Here is a 21557-nt window from a genome sequence, read left to right on the forward strand (position 1 = left end):
AAATGCTACCAACGTGGAATGATCAGAAATGCCCCTAGGAAGAAAGGAGACCTCTCCGGACATGGGGGGCTGAGTGGCTTTGCAGAAGATATAGTCGGTTCGGGACATACTACTGTGAACTTCAGAGAGGAAAGTGTACTGTCTAGTCGCAGGGTGATTCTCCCTCCAGGCATCTATCAGACCCATCACCCGAATGAAATCCAGCTGCATTTTCTCTGTCGCCTCACCCCGTCTAGGTGGCTGCCTATTAGGTACCCATCAAGGGCTGCGTTGCAATCCCCCCCCCAGGAGTACGTCACCCTCAGGTAGATTCAATATGTGGGAGCCGAGCGCAGCCAGTGTCGTGGACTGCAGTCTGGGGGGCACATACAGTGAGGTTACATTAAGGGATTTACCCTCCCTCAGGCCCGACATGTGACAAATCTACCCAGTGGTGCGGTGTAGGGGGAGCCCGGCAGATTTCTTACATGTCGCCTGGCAGTGTCTGGTCATAGCCAGGTACTAAGAAAACGTATTTCAAACATTAAGCGACGTCACTGAGATCACACTACTCCCTGGCCCGCTAATAGCGTTGTTGGGCTATACCAAAAAATTAAAGAAGGGAATTAGAAGACTGATCAAAATGGGTGTCTTAATCGTGAAGTGCAGATTAGCAATGCGTTGGGCACGAGGTCCACCACCCACCATACAGGAGTTGCCACGGGACATGCTGTACTGTAACACTAAGAGCTACACAGTCGCCCCAAAATCTTCTGGGGGCTAAACCAAACATTCCTAGCTGGTAGGGACCCTCTGGCCATGAACATAACCCCTGAAACGGGAGGTAGCGTAGAGTAAATATTATTAGGATTAATTAAATGAACACAGACATTTGTTATCAAGCTGTGTAATAAATCTATCGATCGCAGTATAATATAGAGATAAGGGGATGTACCTGTTGTGATCACCTAACACCACCACTGCAGCTCTTGTTTGAATGTGCTTTTTCTTTCTAGAGGGGGCGGCAAAAAAAAGGGTTGAACTTCGGCTTTGACGGCATATATATTCATGTTCAGGCTTCAAGATATCTTTTATCTTGCAGATGTGTAACATGTTTCCTATTTGCTGTATACCCTAATAAATAAAATAATTTAAAAAAATAATAAATCTACCCAGTGGGTCGTGAGCGACAGCAAGGACCTGATAACGGAAGGAGGTGCGCATGAGGATGCCCACCCCTTGAGACCCCCTTGCATAGCCCGAGTGAGTCACTAGCTTATATCCCCATCTATTGAGTGCACAATGAGAGGACCCCTGGATGTGAGTCTCCTACACCACGCAGGGAGCCTGTCGCTACAGATATTGCAAAACTATTCCTTGTTTAATTTGGTTCCCCAGGCCATTCACGTTCCACAACAGAATTTAAAGCAGCCCAAGAGTGGAACCAAATTACCTTTATCTCTATTTAGCTGTTGTGAATGGGGTCGTCTGCAAAACAAGCTAACAAGGGTGGAAAAGCAGGGACATATCCTCCCACACCCATCTGGCGACCACACTTTAGCCATTTCGAACATTACACTGATCTACATTCTGACTCCTTGTCAATCTTCAATGCACTAGGAAGAATGCTGTATTCAAAACTGCACCATAACTTACATTTCACAATAAAACTATCCCAAAGTTAACCCTGCCTCCCTGCAACATGGACTTACAACTGCCCACCCCCCAATTTTGCAGAGTGCCTGTAGAACCTTAACTAGTAACCATTGTGAAGAGAAACGCTACACAGCCAAACAACCCTGACCAGAAGATCCAGTTCCCCCGTATACTTAACCATGGAAGCCCATAATACAACATTTAACAAGCTGTCGGTCCTTGACTATTATTGAACTGAGGAAACGTTATTAAGGCGTCCCACCCCCCCTGACAGCACATAAAACTGAACAATGTGTCTTAGCGACGTCCAGCCAAAATTTGTTAACTATACATACTTGACGGTGCACCCACGTGTCCATTGTCCAATATTGTGCAGTTACCCCACTCTTACTGGGACAAACCAACAGTCCTCGCACTTACGACCTTCACTGGTCTTTCCAAGTTCGGGAGGGCTAGCCAGCAGACAGTGTAACATACCAATTACAGTAAGTAAAACACCCTCCTCCCGTTCGGAGCTTTCTTGGCGATGTTTGTGACCTTGAAGGCGCAGCGAAGAATAGTTTTTCTGAGCAGCCAGATTTCTCCATCCCTCCAACCAGTCCCAGACTTCCTCCGGGGTCAGAAAAAAACAGGATTTCCCCTCCGCCAACATATGCAGCTTAGCTGGAAAAAGTATTGCGTATTTCAAGTTTTTGTCTGGGAGTGAACGTTTCACTTCCAGAAAGGACCTGCGCATCTTTTGCACCTTGTGCGTAAAGTCCGGAAAGAATGTGATCGTCGAGTTTTCAAACTTAAGTGGAGGGGGCGATGCGTGCCGTTTGGAGGATAATGTCTCTGTTCTAGTCATTAAAAGTTTTTGCCAGGATGGGACGCGGGGGGGCGCCTGACCTAGGCGGACAACCAGGCACTCTGTGAGCGTGTTCAACTGAGAAGTACTGTGACAAGGACCGGAGCTGTAGATGTTTTGGGATTAAGTCTTTGACGAAGAGGTCTGCAGTTTGCCCCTCGGCCCTCTCGGGAACCCCGAGAATGCGCACATTATTGCTTCGGGTGCACCATTAATAGTCCTCAAGTTTCGCTTCCAGGTCCGAAGTTTGTACCTGAAGCCTTTTGACGGTAGTTTCCAGCGTTTTTGTGGACTTTTGGAGCGTCAACACTGATTCTTCGGTCGCCTTGACCCTCTCCCCCAGATTACGTAGGTTGGCATGCATGAGGGTTACTTTGGTCGTTACTGTATTAATTTTCTGCTCCAGCGCCGTGTGGACCCCTTGGATAGCTTCCATTACGTCCGCCAGGGTGGGGGCCCCCTCCTCCGACTGCAGCTTTGCGCCATGTGGTGCAGCTCTCTCCTCCGAGCCATCTGTCTTAGATTGCGCAAATTTATCAAGCTTCGTCTAGTGGGTCTGTTTGGGCCCCCTGGCAGTAGACATCTCGGCAGTGTCGTCCCTTCACAGGTGTCCCAATTGCGCTCGGGGTGTCGGGGCCACTAGTGCGTGAATCCGGCGCAGCTGCTGAGTCAAAACAAGTGGTGGCTCCCAGCCCATCACCTAAAGACGTTGACGGCCGGTCACACCGCTAAACAGTTTCAGAAAAAATGGCGGCCCACTCTAGATGTCAGGGCCTGCCACACAGTTGGAAATTACTCAGGCCCCATGTGACACACCGTGTCCCTCCAGTGCCAAGCCACAGTCAGAAGTGACAAACAGTATCTGGCCCTCCAGCCCCTGAGGTTGTGTTGCCAAGAGTTAAAAGTAGTGGCCCATTGAGAAGGGTGACACAGGTGGAAATTTTGGAACCGTGACCCGCTTTCTCCGCGGGCCCCTCTGGCTCGTTTCCTCAGCACTGATGCACGTTGAGGAAGGAGAGGGAGGGGGGGAGTGCAACAACGTGCTTCGCTCTGGCCCCCAGGCAGTCAGTGTAGTTTGGTGTCAAACGTGGGGTGCAGTAAGCAGAGAGGGAGAAATGAGGGGGTAAAGGAACACCTCACTCCCCCGAATCGCATATATGTTCTGCGTTGTTACGGCTCTGTGTCCCACTTGCCTCGGAACGTCTCGCCGGTCACCTCCGGGCCGCGCAATCTCATCGGCCGGAGTCGGGATCAGTCTGGGGGCACAACAGGATCCCTACGCCGGCTGCTGAAGGGAACAGGCAGCCTCAACCATGAGTCTGGTGGGTGGGACAGCCAGGGGAGGCCGCGGACACGCTCCAAGGAGCACACCACCGGGAGCGAAGGCCATGAGAGGTCCCACTGTCCTCGTCGTCACAAAGGTTTCCCTGGCACACGATGCGCTGCAGCGTCCTCGGCGCTGGCTCCGTCCAGCTCCACAAAACTTGTATCGAGTCACCGGCACGGGTAAGGGAGCACGGGACCGCTGGCTATGTTGGGCTTAAACAGATGAATGCTTGGATAATGGGGTATGTAGTCCGCCATCGGACGGAGCTCTCGTCCTTTGCGGTCATCTTGGGTGGTGGCTGGCCACGCCCCCTGATGCATCATCTTAGTTTTTTTAACGAATTGCTGTAGATGCATCAGTCTTATGTCCAACTATAGCAATGCAACGCTTTTGGGCCTGATGCCATGCAACATGCTTCCCACAGATACATTAGTACATTAGTATTTTTGACGCATCCGCGGATCCTTGCACCATGGAGCTCTGTATTGTAATTACGGTGCATCCATGGTGTTGTAAGGATTTTTGCTGCAGGCGCAAGTAATTTTGATGCAGCGATGTGTCATTTGTTGTAAGTAACACCCTAAGATTTTACGTTGTGTTTGCGTCACAAAAGTGATGGAAAACAATGAAAAATCTATTTTCACCTATTTACTTTCCAGTGTAAAACCTGTTTTACGCTGGAAAATCACTTGAAAGTAACGCAAAGAAGCAGATAACGCCGCTGCTTTGCATTTCTTAGCGCCATAGGGGGGTACCATGTGTGGTGCAACCACCCATGGTTTCTGACGCTAAGCCCTATTTACTTAAATAAAGTAGACAAGGTTTAGCGCCAGCAAGTAGCGCCCATTTCAGATAGGAGCTATGAAGGAGAAATGTTTTTATTTCTCCTTTCTTTTCTGACTTTGCATGTGTGCTGCACTGTACAGCACAATTAAAAAGTGGGAAAAGGTTTAAAGTTAGGGGCATATTAACAACAAACTGACGCTCCGCAAGCCAGCTTGCTGCGCTGCAAGTAGAGTGCAGGGATGTGTCATATTTACAACAATAAGTTGCATCAATGTCCTTTTTTTGCGCTGGTGCACAATTGGCTCCCTAGGGCCAATGTATACACCCTTGCACCATGGTGCAAGAATGTCTGAGTTGCAGGAATGATTGATTTTGTGCAGGAAATGACACCTTTCTGCACAAAAACAATCAATGGAGGTGTTTTCCTTCTATTAGGACTGTAGAATGCGGCACACTTACAAAGAGGAAAAAACAAGGAGAAATAAAGATATTTCTCCTTGTTACGCCTCCCCGGGGAGGAGTAGGCTTTTGATACATTCCCAGGTTTACAAGTCCTTGTGAATCTGGGAATACTTCAATATCAATCTGCGTTGCGTGTGAACACCCACTGCAACAGCCATGGAACGCCTCTTTGCTCTAGAGTAAGGCAACGCAACCACTGGCGCTGCTTTGCCTTACTCCATATCTACGAGGCCATGAAAATCCACCTTAAGTGGCTTTGGCTTTGCGTGGCCTTGTAAATATGGGTCTGCATTCTGTGCCGCCGCTTCGTCAAAAAAAGTGACGCAGCCGCCACGCAGGCTCCTTGTAAATATGCCCCTTAGTCTAAGCTTGGTATTTTGTACTGGATCCTTCCAGTGCAAACCTATGTTAGTCTAATGCAGATACCCTTGCACTATGGTGCAAAGGTGTGGCCATGGTGCACGCTCGCACATTTCTGCGACGGTGTTAGGGAGTGGGGATGAGAGTGTCATATTTCTGTAAATATGGCACTCTCCTTCTCAAGCAGCGCAGCATTCGCAGCTGCTGCACTGCGCTGCGTGACAAACTAGTAAACCTAGCCCTGAGTGTGGCGTGTTCATTAGAATGCTCCCGGGCTGGTGAGAACGCTACAAACAGGGCAGATTTACGTTTCCTGGCGCATCCCTGCAAATCAGCAGGGATGCGCCAGGAAACTTGCGACACGCATCTCAATCCTTGCGCCACCACAGATGCGTCTCATTTACAATGCGGCGCATCATGGCGCAGGGAAATGCAGATGCGTGTCGCATCTGTTGCCGTAAGGTTGGTGCAGTGCTGGAGGTGTGTCGCGGGCGCAACGCAACTCCAGCACTGTGCCAACCCTGCCTATGTCTAACATGGTGCGTCAAGCCTTACGCCTGCTTCAAGCAGGCGCAAGGTTTTGACGCAGGGGGGTCGGAAAAGTGACTGAGTGAAATCTTGTAAATTTTACTCAGCCAATATTCCGAGGCGTCCCTGCACCGGAATGCCCCCCCTGCGCCAAAACACCCACATGAAACCTGACGCATCTCCCTAGATGCGTCACGTTGTAAATACCCCGCAGCATGGCGCTGGCTTTACGCCACTGCTGCGTCACAGAAGTGACACAACGGCGGCGCAAAAGTGGCGTACGGGGCTTGTAAATCTGCTCCTTAGGGGCAGATTTACAAGAAAGTGACACATGTATAAAGATGCGTCACTTTCCTTGCGCCACTCTAAAAAACTGCTTGCGCCACCATGGATGCGCCGTACTTACAATACGGCGCACCATGGCACCATGGCGGAAGGGTTGACAGTTCTGTTGGGGCAAAAGTCACGCATTGCTGGAGTTCTGTCGCAAGCACGACACAACTCCAGCAATGCATTTTGTGGCCTATTCCCACTACACTGGGTCACTCCTTAAGGTTTTGACGCAGTGGCGTCCTAAAAGTGAGGCAGTGAAATCTTGTAGATTTCACTGTGTCACTTCTACGAGGCTTTCCTGCGTAGGAACACCCCCTTGCATACATTATACCTGACGCAGGTATAATGTGACGCAGGGCTTTACAACGTGACGCATCTCCCTAGATGTGTCACATTGCAAATAGGGCGCATTGTTTGTACCGCCATTGAGTCAAGAAAAGTGACGCAATGGCGGCGCAAAGAGCTTGTAAATCTGCCCCTTAGTTTCTAGGACATCTTTCTCATAAATGTCTCTAGGTGGCGCTATATTTTGACCCACAGTGAATAATGGTCCTTTAATTTCGAAAGATTTCATTCCTATTTTTTTGCAGGTTTATATAGCGCGATGTTGGCCCGAGACCACTTAAGCACTTTACAAGACAACCAGACACCTTCCAGGCACGGGAAAAAGTGACTTCTCAGAATCCCCTGGGGTTGGGCGGAAGCCGTGATCCGAGTCTCGTCACCAGTTCCAGAATGTGCATCTTTTAATGCTGTTCTGTGGATGGACCCCATTCAATGCCCCTAAACAAAGCTGTGGGAAGGAGATGGACTGATCCGGCAGTGACTGGGCCGGTCAGGCCCCTCAGACACACTGCTGCAGGAGCTTGTGCTGCGTGAGAGGCGGAGGTGCGATTTAACAGCCAGAACTGCCGAGTCTGGAGCACGGGTTCGAGTCACGGCTTCGGCTCAATAGCAAGTTACTCCTAGCAAAACAGGTAAAGTTCCCGCGGGTAATTGAATATTTATTTAAAACTGCCTCTGTGTAGTGGAGGCAGACTAATGTTCGTGCATAGCATTGTAATACATAGAAAAGCAAACTAGAACAACGAATGTAAACCCTGTTGCACTCCCGAGGGTCACGTGTTACTGAGAATTGTTGTCACGTGGGTTCAAGTAGGGCTTATTTACATACCCACAATCCCCAACATCCGCTGTCACTTATATTCATTCTTATGTAGTTGAAAGTAATTTTCCCGCTTAGTTTGATCGGAACATTAATAAAAAAGTATTCTCTAGAACATGTGTGAAATTATCATTTATTTTTCTGCCCTACACTGACAGACCAAGGAGGTGTGTTTCCTCCGCTCTCTGCCACAGTTGATGAATGAGCATACTCTGGTTTCTTTTCAAACCGAATAAATCTTTCGCCTTTTACTAAAGATTTCCGTGGAGAGGAACATTAAAGAGTTTCACTCAATTTTTGAAAGTTCTATCTCTGATAGAGCTGCCAAATTAAGTTGAAGCAGTAGACAACAAGCATTGGTATAGCCAAGAGGTCTCCCCTTAGGAATCAAAACTGCGGTTGCTCCTAGAACGAGAACAGCGACGCGCCTCCTCCAGGCTCCCTCTGGAACAAGAGTCGAGCAGTGCGCCTCCTCACATAGGTCCTGGCCCGGAGGGCGTGCCTCCTCCCCATAGATCGTGACCCGGAAGTGATTAGAATCACTTCCGGATCCGCAAAAGGGCAACGTTCGGCCAGTAGCCCTGGCCGGGCCATCAAGGGCAGGCGGGCAACTAGAGCCAAATTTCGGGGGGGGCTGAAAAACATTTCGGGGGGGGCTAAGTCTTCCAGCCATAGGCATAATGGCTGTAAGAAGGGGTGAAAACACAACAGAAGCCTCTTTAACCCCTTCGACGCTCATGACGGAACGGTTCCGTCATGAGCGTCGGTTGAGCTGTGCTCATGACGGAACCGTTCCGTCATGACCACGCCCGCGCAAGCAGCGCTCAGCACCGCGGGGGAATCCGCCCCGCATGGAAGGGGTTAAGGAGTAAATGGTTTTTTAAAGACCCGTGAAGTACTCTGGTGCGGCTGCAATTAGACGGACGCCAGCCCGCGAGGCTGTCTCAGCCGGGCTGTCACACACGACGGGGGGGGCTTAAGCCCAGTGAGCCCAATGGGTGTTGCGCGCCTGATCAAGGGGTATAAAGGGCTGGGGAGCACAGGAGTCTGTCTCTTCGCTCCTTGCTCCCCAGCTTGCCCTCAAAACTCACCCAATTAAGTTAAAAAAAGAAATAGACAAAAAGGACGATAAAAGTAAGGGTAGAGCAATGCTCCATGTCTTCCAAGTGCTGCTTCTCGCTCAGCACTTTGCCTTGAAGACTTTTTCTTTATCTGTAAAACGGCTGCTTCTCGGGCAGCTCTTTGTCTTGAAGGCCATTACAAAAATGGGGTAACCCATGGTAAAAGGACCTGGGTGAATAACTGATACCAAAAACAGTGGTCCTTGACCAATGATCAATATATCTGAGACAATATGCTTCGCTTAGTTAATTGTTTAGCTAATCCTGAGCCCATAGATATGGGCAGTGATCCACTGCCCATATCTATACACCGTAGATCCTTAACCCACATAGGCTGAGTTTTAAGTGACCTTGCCCTTCGTTTTTGTTTTTAGCCTTGATTGAATTCCTACGCCTCGGCGAATATTCCTGAATAACGGCAGATACATCGCTAACAGTACTAATTTCTGAATAACGGCAGACACATCGCTAACGTTTTCCCGATGCGGTAAGATGCCCCTCCTGCTGTTCTATTACCTACAAACGGCCTGCTATACAGTCACAGCCTACTCCTCTCAGCTTGATGGGTTTTTAGAGTTACTCTTCACGGTGCTCTGATATGATAAGCTTTGTGTTGAGGTTTTCGTTGATACTTGGAATTTAATTCAGTATTATTCCTTTTACCTAGAACGAATTAATTGACCTGTGACATCAAGCCCTCCATTCATTGGAATCCGGGATTCTTCCTGTGATTTAAATCAATTAGGTATGTGATTAACACAACATACCATGCTTTTAATTATGTTTTAAATAGGACAACATCCTCACACCCCCTTATTTTAACGTTACAGGTGTTTCAGTTAAGACCACCTTCCAGTCAGGTTGCCCCCTCTTTGGTCCTGATGAAGACCCGCAAGGCCAAGGCTTAAAAATCCCTAAGGCCATCAAGACGGGTCGAAACGTCGACGCCCACCCTTAACCACCTGGGACACATATTCATCTCTCCGTGCAAGACCATCAATGGGGTCATTGTTTGAAATATACTAATAATTTTGTATTTAATGAATGTGACCAGGTTACTTGGATTCTGGACGGTGAATCACAACCGATCCACATTGCCTAAAATTGATTGAATATTCTCACTACTATGTATCTTTCATTTCTTGTCTCATTCACTCACTCCTTTATCACCTTCCCCTAATGCACGTTTCTCTTTGGAGCAAGCTCGTTCTGTCCTAATATTAAAAATTGCCAAAATAAACGTATGTATATCATCTCACAGTGTTTTGGATGTTGTCCTTTTTCAGTTTGAACTATTTATTGAATATTGCGAGCCATTGTTCTTAAGAAAATTTCTGTTTTTTGGGCTCAGGATTAGCTAAACAATTAACTAAGCGAAGCATATTGTCTCAGATATATTGATCATTGGTCAAGGACCACTGTTTTTGGTATCACTTTGTCTTGAAGGGGCGTTCCATGGGTGTTGCTGTGGGTGTTCCCACGGGATGCATCTGAATGCTACGCCACCCTAGGCGTAGCGAGGCGCAATGAGGAGATCCTCGTTTTTTGCTCTTTCAATGCGTGCTGTAGATCTGGAGATGCGTCTGAATGCTACGCCACCGTAGCAAGGCGCAATGAGGAGAAATGTTTTCAATTCTCCTCGTTTTTTCCTCTTTCAATGCGTGCTGCATTCTACAGCACGCATTGAAAGAGGAAAATGCCCATAGTGATTGTTTTTGTGCAGGAAGGTGCCCCTTCCTGCACAAAACCAATCTCCCCATGACGCAGGCATCTTTGCACCATGGTGCAAGGGTGCCTGCGCCAGCGCATGGCTGCAGTTTGTGCGCTAACGCAGGGGAAAGCACGGAGATGGAACATTCTTGTAAATATGTCGCATCCCTGTGCTTCGGAAGTGCCGCAGCGTGGCGCAGCCAAAGAGCTTGCGGTGCCACGCTGCATCACTTCCTTGTAGATCTGCCCCCTAAGATCTTAAAACAGCTGCAAAGCACTAGTGCACAACACAGATATCTTGCACTGCACAATGTTCAGCCTCTTAATTTCTTATGCGCACAGTCTATCATAGCTGCCAAGTTTTGAGATTGCTAATGTGTAACATTTCAATGAATTCAATGTATTTATGAGTAACATATATCTGCGAAATGTGTGACACTTAACGTGACTCGTTCTCACCATTATAACTATGGAATGAAGAGCATTGAAAGAGCTAAATATCAGAATTTACAATATTTTGAAGCATGAGAAGCTCTATAAGATATCTTGAAACGAATGGAAAACTCCTGAAATGAAAGCTCTCTAACCTACAATCTCTTTCTAAGATGACCATACTGTAAAACAATTGTGGCAAAGCCTTTCACAGCAATGAAGACACGCTAGAAGGAAGTTCACAGGGGGTGCGAGGCACTTGCTTAGCCTGACAAGATGAATCAACACTGTGCAGCAGGCACAAAATAAGTTTTAGAGGCCAGTGTGTCTAGAAATATACTGAGATTAGGACGATCATGCCTCGGGCTCTCAGTACAATATGGCTACAAAATTGAATGGTGGCGTAGCAGGCTAATGTAGACTGAAGAGCTGCAGACAGTCCAGCCCTGAGCTGTCATAGAGCTCACTTGTGTCTGCCAGCCAGACTGGAGAAGAAACACCCCCACTCCAGGACTGGGACATAAAACAAAGCCTGGCAGTGCCCCCCCTTTAGCAAATCAGTCAATTAAAATTGCCCCCCATTTCCAAATGAGAGCAGTTTTGAACTTGTGAAGACACACTTTATAGTTTTTTTAAATGTATAGAAGACTGCATGCATCTAAGCTTGCTGCAGTTCATCTTTGTTATATTATCAGGGATATCAACATTAAAACCTGCTGCACTAGTCCAGTAACAGCCAAAAGCAATCAGCCCACACACTGACTGGTCACATGAGCTATCCTTCGGGGCCTGGCAGATGGGGTCTAAAAAGAAAAGAAAGCTGCGGCACGCCAACTCCGCTGATTTAAAAGATATAGATGCCTTCATTTACGCTCTGGGCAAGGTTTGGTAATTATATGTGGGAAATAAACAGTAAAAACGTTTGCTTCGCACCAGACCTAACAGGCCCTGAAACAGCTAAAGAAAGTCAGTCCACACAAGGACCTGTCACAGTGACATCCGTACTTCGGGGAGGCACTGCACTTGCAACAGGCACAGCAAAAAAAGAGAGCTGCCAAAAGCCTACACTATAAAATCTTCTTTACCAAGAAAACCTCTCCTCCCCTCTTTTTATCGTGTGCCGCCTCGTGAGCACATGTGAATCAGCGCACTGAATGTAGGCTTCGTTCCATGCACCCAAAAGTCTGAATAACTTTTGCAGATATGTCACCTATACAATGCATCGCTCAGTCTCAGCTGCACAGAGAGTGTTATTTGGGTGCAGAAAAGAACGATGCTCTCCTTCAGCCGTGCTATTCTAAAGCACAGACTGTTATGTCCTAGCCAAGTGGATTCTCTGCACACCACATGATCATTCCCTGCCTGTCAAATGTCAAGATACGCAATTGTGCCTAACATGAGGCTTTACCAAAAATGACATTTCCATTAAGTAAATGGTAAGTGAGAAATTTCTGCACATACATCCGGTGGGCTGATGGATTTCTGGTGCTTTAAATCATGACGGGCAAAGTTAGTTTATATGATTGTCGTTTACAGAGTCGGGTGGTGTCGGAAGCACCTCTGCTGTGGGCCAAAGTAGCTTGGTATGTGAGGGTGCGTGCTGCGAGGGCAGCCATGTGCAAGCAGCAAACAATAGGTAACATTTGCCAATATCGTGGAAGCTTTCAACCGTTAACTGCAGCACACTGACAGTAAGACGTACTCATTTTTGCATCAGGGGGAGGGCGGCTTACGAAAGTAACTGCGTACACAAGCCGGCAGGCTGTCTGGGTTGCCTCTGTGCAGGTGCAGCTCGCTTGGATCAGCTACTACCTGCAGCCCTATAGGTACTGCAGTTGAGCTCTGAACGATTAACCACACCTCTGCCGGCCGCCTCAGTGATCCGCGTGTTTCAGCTGCCGTCCACGATGGCCCACTGCCATGCCTGGACCTGGCTGTGTCGGCCTCGCAGGAGCTGAGCTCCTGTTTCCAGGAAGCACTGCAGCAGGAGCAAAATGAAACTGAATTCAAATACCGCACCACCCACCCGTCTGCCTATGAGTGTGAGTTTCATACAAACTCACACCCCTGACCAGTATGCCGCTCTGCGCTTGATTGAATTTTAGTGTTACATTGTTTTCACTTGAGCTCAGCCAGCCCCGAAACCAGCCGAGCAGCGTGCACTGCGCGCTTCCTGTCCCTCTCCACTTTTACCAAATCATGTTCTACCGCTAATCAGACAGCGCTTTCGGGCCACTTGACAGCAGAGCTGAGGCGCTAAATATGCATGAGAATGCATTTGCAGGCTACCACAATGAAATGCGTTAGTCTAACGCCTGATGCATGGTACTTGGCAGGGCAGCTCCTTCCTCCTGTGAAAACATCTATTCATTGTTTTATAAAAAGGCTTTTTACAACTATTCTAATCGTATGTTTTCTTTTGGATTGGCTTCAGGTTTCAAAGTTTCATTGTTTATTTTAATGATAATGTCAGTGTGATTAAAATTTCCAATATTTTACAGTATTTCATAAATAATGCCAAATCCGCAAAATACAAGTTAGATGCTCCCTGTGTGAGGGTGGAAGGGCACTGAACCCCATAATAAATAAGTATTGGCAAAGCCAATAGTTCTCGCCTATGCGAGAGCTATTGGCTTTGGCAATGTGTTTTAGCCAAGGGAGTGCCGGGCATCGCCAAAATTCTGAGGAGAATCTTCGTGTGTCACTACGTGAGGAGAACCCTAAGGACCAAAGATGAAAGCAAATGGTGGCTTTCTGAGTTCACACCTTTTCAAATTACCACTGTGGAGGTGCTTCGGATAGGCAGAGTGGGTGAGCTCCGTCCCCTACAACTGGATACCCAGTGGTTCTACAAGGAAGTGGAAAAGTTTGTCAAAGAGTTTGGTCTGGTGGCTGCTGCCCGAACCAGTGGATGTTTAAGATCGTCCAATGCCAGATCCGTGCTAAGGACATCAGCAAACCGATTGGCACACTTCCATCTGCAACAGCGACCCACATGTGGTAGAACGTCACCTCCAATCACCTGACCAACCACCACAAGGACATCGCCTGGATGGCCACCCAAGGATGTCTGCCAGTGAGATCCTTCATGCAAGCAAGAGGCCTCAATCGATACAAGTCCTGCCTAAAAGGATGCACACAGATGAGGCGTCCTACCATCTCTACTGGGAATACTCTTAAGCCCAGGACCTGCTGAAGGACCTAAACACGGAGCTTTGAGCATAGATACCAGCATCATGCATCACCCTGGACTTGTATGTATGTTTTGTTTCCAGGGACTCACACTCTCGGAGACTTCCAGGACTGCTGGAGGCTCCTGTGCTGCCTTAAAGACGTTCTGTTTTTCAGAAACCGCCTGGTAGTAGGGAAGAAGGAGACATCGATCCTGGCCTGTTGGAAGATGATTCACAGACGCCTGTGTACTAAGCGCACTGGACGGATCAGACGACGACAGCAACAACAACACCTGAGGGCCCAAAGGGGCACGCCTGCCCTATCTTGGGGTCGGGGGGTCCTTGAGGGACTACTAACACGTTTGTCCCTTTTTCTCTTCAACCCAGGAATCAGATGGCGATCGGGGAGAGGAGGATACAGATTAAGATAGATGTAGTAAAAGTAAAATGATGTAAAAAAACATATATGTTTTAGCCATGTTATACACCAGTGTGGCTGATGTTCAGCATGGCAAAAGGTAGTGGTGTGGAGTGGGGTGGGGAAGATGTGGTGAAGCGAAGTAGAGTGGGGTAGATTGGAGGTGGCTAGATTGGAGTTGCATGGGATAAATTAGAGTGGGGTGGAGTAGAATGGAGTAGATTGGAGTGGTAGATTGGAGTGGGGTAGATTGGGGTTGGGCAGATTACATTGGGGTAGATTGGGGTGGAGTCGGGCAGACTGGAATGGAAAGGCGTAAATTGGGGTCTATTGGAGTAGAGTGGAGTGGAGTATAATGGGTAGACTGGAGTGGATTTTGGTAGATTGGAGTGGGGTAGATTGGGGTAGAATGAGTGGAGTAGGTAGGGTAGTTTGGAGAGGAGTAAGGAGATTGGAATGGAGTTGGGTACGGTAGATTAGAGTAGAGAGAGGTAGATTACGGTAGAGTGGAGTGGACTGGGGTAGACTGGAGTGGGTTGGGGTAGATTGGTTAGATTGGAGTGGCATCAATTTTAATGGAGTGGGGTAGACTAGGGTAGAATGGAGTGGAGTTGATTAAAATTGAGTGGATTGGCGTAGATTGGAGCAAGATAGATTGGAGTTATGTAGATTGGGGTGGGGTGGGGTAGAGTGAGATGAGTTGGATTGGGGTGGGGTAGAATGGAGTGGGGTGGATCAGTGTGGGCTACATTGGAGTAGGGAGTGGGGCAGATTGGAATGGTAGATTGGAGTTGGGTCAACTGGAGTTGGGTACATTAAATTGGAGTAGATTGGGATGATGTGGGGTAAAATGGAGTGGAGTAAAATGGGGTAGATTGAAGTGGAGTGGGGCAGATGGAATGGATTCAATTGGATAGGGGTAGATTTGAGTAGGGTAGATTGGGGTAGAGTGAAGCGGGGTAGATTGGGGCAGAGTGGAGTAGGGTAGATTGGGGAAGAGTGGAGTGGGATGGAGTGGAGTAGATTGGGTATATTGCAGTGGGGTAGATTGGAATGGTGTAGATTGTGGTAGATTAGAGTTGGGTAGATTGTGATGGATTGGTGTAGATTGGACTGGAGTGGACTGGGGTAGATGGAAGTGAAGTGGGATAGATTGGAGTGTAGTGGAGATTGGAGTGGGATAGATTGGAGTGGAATAGATTGGGGTGGAGTGTAGTGGACTGGAGTGGGGTAGATTGCGATAGATTGTAGTTGAGAGGTGTAGATTTGAGTGGAGTAAAGTAGTGTGTAGTGGAGTAGAGTGGATTGGGGTAGATTGGAGTGGAGTGGATACATTGGGGTGGAGTGACGTAAATTGGGAAGGAGTGGAGTGGGGTAGACTGGATTGGGCTGGGATAGATTGTAGCGGAGTAGGGGAAGATTGTAGTGGAGTGGGGTAGATTGGGGTGGATTTGAATGGAGTGAATTGGGGTAGCTTGGAGTGGGATAGATTGGGGTGGAGTGGAGTAGGGTAGACTGTGATGGAGGGGAGTTGGGTAGACCAGAGTGGAGTGGGGTAGACTGGAGAGGAGTGGGGTAGATTGGGATGGATTTGAGTGGGGTATGTGGTATGAATGGAGGGTTGTAGAATGAAGGGGAGTGAAATAGAGTGGCATGTCGTAGAGTGGCATGGAGTGGAGTGGAGTGGTGTGGCATGTCGTAGAGTGTCAGAGTGGAGGGGTGTAGAGTGGAATGACGTGTCATGGAGCGGAATGACGTGATGTGTCGTTAAATGGAGTGGCATGTTATGGAGTGCCATAGAATGGACTGGAATGACATAGAGGGGCATATTTAGAAGGGCATAGCTCCAAGGGAGTGTCACGTTTACCTGCGCACCGGCGGCGGTATGCTCTGCACCATATTAACAAGGCGGCGCTACACCACTTTGTGTGGCTTAATGCCTCCTTGTAAATACGGCCCTTTGTGATGCATCACTTTGGGTGAAAGGGGCGTGCAATGGGTGTTACTGTGGGCATTTCAATGCAACACCTATTGCATTTCGATGCTGCCCCAGATTTACAAGAATCTGTAAATCTGATGCATTGCCAAAAACTAAGGCCAGTGAAAAGCAGGTGCTAGAGTGGCGAAAGGAGGAGAAATATTGCAAAAAAGTCTGCAGCACACATAGAAGGAGCAAGACACAATCAATGGTGTGCCTTCCTGCACAAAAACAATCAGTAATTAATGGATATTTGCTACATCTATGTGTGCCGCAGAATGCATCACACATATAAGTAGCAAATCACCATTATTGATTGTTTATGTGCCGGATGGGACACCTTCCTGCACACAAACAACCATCCCTGCAACGTAGGCACCCTTGCAAAATGACGCAAGGGCGTCTGTGCTGGCGCTAGGCACCTATTTTCACCCCCGACGTAAGGGAAAACACAGCAGTGCGCCTTATTCTTGTGACTACGGTGCATACCTGGGTTTTTAAAATGACGCAGCGTGGCGCTGCAAAATTGCTCGCAGCGCCTCGCTGAGCTGTTTCCTAGTAAGTATGCCTTAGAGATATGTAGAGTGGAGTGGTGTTGAGTGGAATATTCATGGTGTGGTAGAGCTCTGCCATTACAGACATCACATTTTCAATTTAAATGACAATTGACATACAGTTTTACTGCGCACAAACTATAATGTGTGGAATGTTTTATAATGTGCAAAAGTATTGTTGTTGTAATTAATTAATTAACAAAATAGCATTTGCTATTGGCTAGGAGGTAGTCGATCCTGGTATCTCACTTAGCACAGCCAGAGCACTCTACTTATGAGACAACACAGACGAGGAGGTTTTGATAATGTTGTCAGTGAATTTCCTTGATTTTGCTATGAGACCTTGGTTCCAAAGTACCCAAAGGCTGTGGTACCCAGAGCCAGCTGAGCCCGGGGTTGGCTGTTGCCAGCCTCCTGTATGCGCAGGGCCTTCTTCAGTTGCCAAATCTGAAGCAGATAGAAGTGATTTGGTTTAAAATGGTTTAATGCAGGTGATGTAATAAATGACAACATGTGAAAACAGGAAAGAGGGATATTTTGAAAAAAAAGGATTTCTTTTACACATTGATTTAGTTTAACGTGAATATACTACAAGCTAATAATTATTCTTCAATTATATAAAGTGTAACTTCTTGGTATGTATATAGAGCCATATTAACATGGATCAACATATGATTACTAAAGATTGTAACGCAGTACATTTCAGCTACTCAACAGGGACATCTAGTAACACCTTTAGTTACTGCACCTTTCTGCTATTGATGCAACTGGTACATCTAGGAAGAGAGATTATGTTACTGAACCTGTGAGTAGCTCACTCAGCAGGGACATCTAGTAATGGCTTGTGTTACTGCACGTTGTGCTGTTGATTCTTCGGGACATCAAATAACATACCTGTGTTACTGCACCTTTGTGCTATTGATGCAACAGGGACATCTAGTAGTGGCTTGTGTTACTGCATCTTTGTGCTACAGATTTTTTTTTCCTCTTGACAGGGCATCCTATCTGATTCAGATACATCAATCGTCACCTTCCACAACACCCTATTTATTCATCAGTCATTGGTAATAAACTTGACACCAAGTGCAGAAGCTATCCCATTAACCTTTTACCTGTGAAGGGAAAAGGTCACGTTAGTCAAATACATACAGTGAACAACTACATTTACTCCACCTGTCTTCATCCACCTTCTCCTCTCCCCTGTCGCCAACCGGTTACTCAGTTAAAGAAAAAAAGGACATGACAGGTTAGTGGCCCATGCACGCCCCCCTGTGTAAGGGTACAAGGGGACCCCCTTGGGTCCTCAGTCATTGTCTTCATCTGATCCGTCCAGTGCAGCGTAGTCACGCAGGAGGCTGTGGATCATCTTTCAGCACACCAGGGTTGATGTCTCCTTCTTCCCTACTACCAGGTGGTTTCTGAAAAACAGAAGAACATCTTTAAAACAGCACAGGAGCCTCCAGCAGTCCAGGAGGTCACCTAGTGCATGTGTCTCTGGGAACAAGCGATTCATCACAGAGTCCACGGTGGTAGGTATCCAGGCCCTAAGCTCCGTACCTAGGGCCTTAAGCAGGGCCTTAAGCAGTTCCTGTGCGTACATGCACTCCCAGAAGAGATGGTATGTTGTCTTTTCCGCGGTGCACCCTCTCAGGCAGGACTTGTATCGGTTGAGTCCTCTTGCGTGTATGAAGGCTCTTACGGAAGGTCATCCAGGCGATATCCTTGTGCTGGTTGGTCAGGCGCTTGGATGCAATGTTTCCCCCACATGTGGTCCGCTGTGGCAGAGGGGAGGGCGCCGATTGGTTCGCTGATGTGCTTTGCTCGTATCTGGCATGGCTTCGGGGTCCATGTGGCGGGGGCGGTGGCCTCCAGCCCGGACTCCTTCAGGAACCTCTCGACTTCTTTGTAGAACCATGGGGTCTCCCAGTTGTACGGGATGGCCCTCACCCACTCTGCCCATCCGAGGTGCTTCCACGTTGGCAACAGGAAGAAGCGTACCATCAGAAAGTCGACATGGCTCTCGTCTTTGGTCCTCAGGGTGTTCCTCATGCAGTGGCACACAAAGATTCCCCTCAGGATGGTGGCGATGTCTGCCACTCGCTTGCCTCACTTGTCATGGGTCTTGAACATGACTGCCCTCTTCACTCTGTCCATCTTCGAGCTCCAAATGAAGTAGAAGATCATTCGTGTGATGGCCTTGGCTGTTCGGGTCTGCAGCAGCCGCACTTGAGCGACATACTGGAGCACTGGCAGGGCCTCGTTCAGCAGGACCAAAGACTTCCCTTTGATCTTCAGCTTCCGGAGGCTCCAGAGTCCCAGCTTCTGCCTCGTCTTCACCAGTCTCTCTTCCCAGGTGTTCTCTGCGCACCTTCTCTGCCAAACCAGACTCCAAGGATCTTCAAGAAGTCCTGCTTTATGGGGAATGGCAGTGAGTCTCGGGTGGGTGTCCAGTGGCCGAAGAGTAGGGTTTCTAACTTGGCGCTGTTGATCTTTGCTCCTGATGCCTTCCCAAACTTGATACAAGTCCTCTCCAGCTCTTTCACAGATGGTCCATCCCAGCAGAAGACTGAGACGTTGTCCCTGTAGAGGGAGCACTTCACCTCGCCCTTTCCCTTGCTTCCTGCCACCTTCACTCCTCTGATGTTCCTGTTCTGCCAGATCCATTCGGCGAGGAGCTCAATAACGTGGATGAAAAGGAGGGGGGAAAGCGGGCAGCCCTGCCTTACCCCCGACTAGACAGGGAAGGGGTCGGTTCTCCACCCATTTACCAACACTGTGCTAGAGATGTCTCTATACGCTGTGGTCACCACGTCACAGAAGAAGTCTCCCAGTCCCAGTGCTCTGAGTGTCCGGTCCATGAAGTTATAAGAAATGCGGTTGAATGCCTTTTCCTGTTCCAGGTTGACCAAGGCTGTTGGGACCTTGCGGCCATTGACGTACTCAATCCTTTCCCGGACCAGGGCCAGACTGTCTGCGATTTGCCGACCCGGTAACCTACAGGACTAGTCAGAGTGGACTATCTTCGATATGACTTTCTTTAGGCGGTTGATTATCACCATCGCGAGAATCTTGTAGTCCACATTGAGGAGAGTGATGGGCCTCCAGTTCTTGAGGTCTTCTCTCTCTCCCTTCTGCTTGCACAAGAGCGTTATCATACCCTCACGCAGGGATTGCGGCATACTGCCCTTGCCCACCATTTCCTCTTAGAGGTCCTGAAAGTCTTGCCTGATCAGGTCCCACAGTTCGACATAAAGCTCCACTGGGAGATTGTCATTTCCAGGTGTCTTGCCTCTTTTGAAGGTCATGCGACCAAGTGCAACTCTACCAGGGTGAAGGGCATGTTCAGGCTTTCTCTCTCTATTCCGGAGCCAGGGCATCATTTATGAGAAGTGACTCATCGCTGCGTGAAAGCAGCAATGCGTCACTTCTCAGTGCGCCCTCCTTGTGACATGATGGATGTGTCATATTTACTGTATGGCGCAACATGTTGCAAGGAGTTACAGATGCATCAGTATTTCTGACGTATCTGTAGGCGCAAAAGTGACGCATTGCTGGAGTGCGTCACAAAAGTGAAGCAACTCCAGCAATGTGTCCTTTCACATGGGGCAAGCCCCATGTGAAGGGGCACTGCGTCAGTCTTACGCCTGCTGTGAGGCATGCATAAGATATTGACGCATTTACTCCCTAGAAGTGGCGCAGTGAAGTCTGGTAGATTTCACTGTGTCACTTCTATGAGGCTTACTTACGTGAGAACGCCCACCCTGCATACATTATACCTGACACAGGTATAATGTAGCGCAGGGGTTTACAAAGTGACACATCTGCTTAGATGAGTCACTTTGTAAATAGGGCGCAACAGGAGGCATGTTTTACTCCGCCGATGCATCACAAAAAGGGACGCAATGGAAGCGCAAAACTGTCGCAAGGCCTCATAAATAAGGCCCCTAGTGTTTTTGAGATGCCCTCCAGGAAACTATCCGCCTGGGCTCTGACAACTTTGGTGAGTAAACCTCGCCATAAAAGTCGGTTACAACTTTCAGAACTTTCTCCTCACTTTGGAGGTTGCCCTCTGAGTCCCGAAGCTCTACCAGCGGTGTGTAGGCTAACTGAAGTTGCAATTCTCGTCCTTCTAGAGGTTCTCAGTTCTGGTCCGGAAGATGATTTTCCTGGATTCTTCCCTGAAGTGCTCCGTGAGCCCTTTTCAGGTTTCATCCAGTTCGTCATCCAGGTCCCATCCCCTGAGCTTGAGTTCATACATTTACTGCAGTTTGCTCCGCATCTTTCTAAATGACCACTTCTTTTTCCTTGCAGCAGCTCTGCTTGCATCCTGGAAAAAGCTCCGGAACCTGTCCTTCACCCATTTCGACCACTCGCTGGTGGAGTGAAAGAAGTCCCTCATTTCCCTCAACTCTACCTACACGGCTCTGAGGTTCACCACTAACTCCTCATTTTCCAGCAACGAGCAGTTCAGCCTCCACGATCCTGGGCTGGTGGGGAACTTCCCTGCAAGCCCCCCCTCAAAACTGGCTGCCCTGTGGTCAGAGAAGTAGACGGTGACCATGGACCTTCGCCCAGGGTTTACCATTGGAGAAGTGAATAGGAAGTTGATTAGTGAACGCACGGTTCTGCCCGGCCTACTCCAGGAAACATTCCTGGAATTCGTCCCCATGCTCCTAATGACATCCCGGAGAGGTGTCTCACCTATAATCTCCACCAACAGCCTGGACG

General features: G+C 48.3%; 1 non-coding gene across 1 annotated transcript; it reads left to right on the forward strand.

Annotated features, from left to right (window-relative positions):
- Window positions 1-7650: 7650 nt before the first annotated feature.
- LOC146835178 (U5 spliceosomal RNA) lies at window positions 7651-7766 on the forward strand. The gene has a single exon (XR_014960918.1). It is a non-coding gene; the product is annotated as a U5 spliceosomal RNA (small nuclear RNA).
- Window positions 7767-21557: the final 13791 nt, after the last annotated feature.

Source organism: Triturus cristatus, chromosome 4_2, assembly GCF_964204655.1.
Source record: "Triturus cristatus chromosome 4_2, aTriCri1.1, whole genome shotgun sequence".
NCBI lineage: Eukaryota > Metazoa > Chordata > Amphibia > Caudata > Salamandridae > Triturus > Triturus cristatus.